Here is a 3,863-nt window from a genome sequence, read left to right as displayed (position 1 = left end):
TGTAGAGCAGGGTGTTTTTGTTTTTGTTTTGCATTTTGAAAGATGCTCCTTTTCCTTTGTCTATGAGCAGGGCTAGATAACCCTTAATCTGGTAGCCATTCAATTAGCTCTTTTCAATGGAGAATAAACACGAATTCAAATCTTGCCTCTATCATTAGCTGGTGACTGGTGCACCTTGAATTTTCTTCTGTAAGAAGATTAAACAAGATATTTTCTAATATTCCTTTCAGCTCTGAAATTCTGATTCTCAAGTGTCTGTGTTCCTATGTTGTATACCCAGTAAGAAAATATCCCAGATATTTGCATCTATCCTGTGATTCAGAATTAGTTACATGCATCCACCGGTAAGTTAGAAAATGAAAGGTTTGGATGTGGCTTCTGATATGTAGCTTTTCAACTAGCTTTCTAGTTTCTTCATCTCTAAAGTAAGGGGGTTTGATTTCTGGGCCACTACAGCCCTTTGTAGCTTAAAAATTCTGTATTTCATATACAATGCAAGGAATACTAATAAGAGCTAATTTGGACTTTGTACCTTTTGTGGGATTCATACTTTTCCAAGTTATTTCTTGGGATTATCCAGGTTTGTTATGTGCTGAATCATTACCCCCGAAATTCGTATGTTGAAGCCCTAACCCTCAGTATATCAGAATGTGGCCATATTTAGAAAGAAGGTCTTTAAAGGAGTAATTAAGTTAACATGGGTATGTTAGGTGAACCCTAATCCAATATGACTGGTGTCTTTAATAAGAAGAGATTGAAAGAGAGAGAAAAAGAGAGTGCACAAGCAGATACATTAGAGACATAGAGAAATGACTACATGAACACACAGTGAGAAGGTGGCCATCTGCAAGTCAGGGAGAGAGGCCTCAGTAAAAACCAAACCTGCTGACACCTTGATCTTAGGCCTCCAGCCTCCAAAATTGTGAGGAAATAAGTTTATGTTGGTTAAGTCAATCTGTGGTACATTATCCAGGCAGCCCCAGAAAACTAATATATCATGTAGTACATATGAAAATCCTATGAGTTTGGTACTGTTTTCTTATCCATACCTGTAGGTGAGGACACTGAGTTTAGTGAGGTAAAGTGACTTGCCAAATTGATGCAGTTACCTCATGGCCTTAACTACTGTACCTTAATTGAGACACCGAAAGTGGAAATGAAGTAAAAAAGCAAGTATTTCACCTTATCAGAGCTAACATTTGTTGGACATTTGGCAGGATAATTGTATACACTTTGTAAGTATGCATTTATAATAACAATAGCCGTTAACTGTTTCTGTGTAACAAATTATCATGAAACATAGTTGCTTCAAACAATAAACATTTCTCATCTCACAGGTTTCTTTGGTTCAGGAATCCAGTCACATCTTGGCTGGATGCCTCTTACTCAGGGTCTGTCCCAAAGTCACATTAAAAGTGTCAGCTGGGACTATAGTCCTCAAAGTCTCGATTGAGTCCAAGCTTATTTAAGTGGTTGTGGAAGGGATTTAATTCTTTGAAGATTATTGTACTGAGAGTCTCAGGTCCTTCTTGAGTGTTGGGAAGAGGTAGTTCTTTGCTATGTGTTCCTCTCCATATGGCATCTCAACATGGCAGCTGGCTTCCATCAGAGCATGTGAGAAGAGGGAGGAGGGAGAGACAGAAGTCTCAGTCTTTGTGTAACCCAATCTCACAGGTGACACCCCATCACTTTTCCATATTCTATTCATTGGAAGCAAATCACTAGGTCTAGCCTACCTTCAAGGAGAAGGGATTACACAAGAGTGTGATTACCAGACAGTGTGGGTAGTGGTTGCCTATCACGAATGAGCAAAAAGAGGCATAGAAATGGTAAACAAGTTGCCCAAAGCCACACAGCTAGTAAGTGACAGAGTCAGGATTTGAACCGACTGATTAACTCCAGAGCCTGTGCTTTTAAGCTTTATGTGAAAATTACAACTTTGCATAGCAGATAAAATGTTATCAGCAAATATGTCTTAAAACCTCTTTAGACTAGGGGTGACAGGCCAAATCCAGAGTCACATTGCGTTATGAAAAGTCAGTTACAGTATTTTGACAGCTGAGGGGTCCATTACTTATATCAGGGTCAGCAAAATATTTTTTGTAAAGAGTCATATAGAATTGTAAACATTGTGGGCCATATGGTTTCTGTTGCAGCTATTCAACTCTGTTACTGTAGCATGAAAACAGCCATAGATATTAGTTAAATGAATGGGCCTGGCTGGGTCCCAGTACAATTTTATTTACAACAATAGGCAGCAGGCTGGTTTTAGTCTGCATACTATTGTGCGCTAACTCCTGGTCTGAGTCACTCTGGATACACAGATGAACCAAGGAATCCTTAATGTTGTAAAAGCTAGAGTTACTTGCTCTGTTGAGATCTCGTGAGTCACTGAGCCAAAAGATGGATCAGAAGTCATTTGGAAGCAGTCGAAATAGAAAAAGCTGGATGTGTTTTTCCATGGTCCCGATGCCAAGACACCCCTCAAATGCATTCAGTTGTCAGTCCTTGTGCCTTGAACAACCTGGTTGAACCTGGTGGAAGAAACACTTACTTGCATTTCCCTTCGGGCTTTCATTCTGTTTGTTCTGACTAATTATTTCTTCTTTCTGCCTGAGTCCTTTTCCCTTTTGGTCAACATCCGTATCCTAGGCCCAGTATCTTTCAGGTTGTTGACAACTTTGCACAATAGCCAAGGCTTCCCTTGTGGTTCCCGTTGTATTCCCCCAGGTGAAGGGACCCCATTTTGCTCCCCCAGGTGAAGGGACCCCATGATCTCCGGAAGTTCTACCAACTTGTAAAGCTCCCCCATCCTTGAACGTGGATACTTGTGAACTCCAGGAGAAAGCCCGCATGGGGACCCATCATAGAACTTCCCTAAAATTAAGAGTGAGCCCTAGAATCTAGTAAGTTCTAATTTTGGAAGTCGTCTTTATTGCTACAGATAGGATACAGGACACCAGGGGGTGGAGTGCTTTGCCTCATTTGTTGGCGGAAGATCCAAGAATGGGAAGCTTCCAGCTTCCCTTCCTGCCAAGGGCAAACTGGTAGCAATGGATAGCCTTAAAAATGATCCCCCCTAGACTTTTTAAATGCAGTTTAAATGTTAAATACTTATATCAGGGCCTCATCAAAAAAGTCAACCAGCAATTCTATTTCTGGTATGCTTTCTTTCTCACTGGAGAAATTTATCTGCCGGGGGGAAAAAAATATTTTCAGCCTCTGCTTCAGCCTTTATATTCTAGTGCTGGCAACTGCTTTGGTAGTAATATGACCAACAGTTCCCTAGCTCTTTGCCTAGGGTATTGTTCGTCTTTTATTTTTTTTATTTTTTTTTCAACGTTTATTCATTTTTTGGGACAGAGAGAGACAGAGCATGAACGGGCGAGGGGCAGAGAGAGAGGGAGACACAGAATCGGAAACAGGCTCCAGGCTCCGAGCCATCAGCCCAGAGCCCGATGCGGGGCTCGAACTCACGGACCGCGAGATCGTGACCTGGCTGAAGTCGGACGCTTAACCGACTGCGCCACCCAGGCGCCCCTTGTTCGTCTTTTATACATATTTATTTTATTCTATTTTATTTATTTTATGTCTTGGACCTTCTGACACTTAATAATATAACTTACCTTGATTATACTGCAGGTGGGACTCTCCCTGAGTCAATTTAAAAAATTAATGCATTTAATTTTAGCAGAAGTGTGCAACAAGACACCGGGTGACTCAGCTAAGTAAAAGAAGAGTTCCTAATTACACTTCTAAATCACATTGTGCTCTGAGTGCCCCTGTGGGGCTAAATCCTGCAGAAGTCAAGGGCAATTGAGGATTGCTGACTCAGTTTTCCCAAACTGTAAAATGGAGGGTGG

The sequence above is a fragment of the Herpailurus yagouaroundi genome, unplaced genomic scaffold (assembly GCF_014898765.1).
Source record: "Herpailurus yagouaroundi ecotype Mexico unplaced genomic scaffold, PumYag 28, whole genome shotgun sequence".
Classification (NCBI taxonomy): Eukaryota; Metazoa; Chordata; class Mammalia; order Carnivora; family Felidae; genus Herpailurus; species Herpailurus yagouaroundi.
This window is presented reverse-complemented; position numbering follows the sequence as displayed.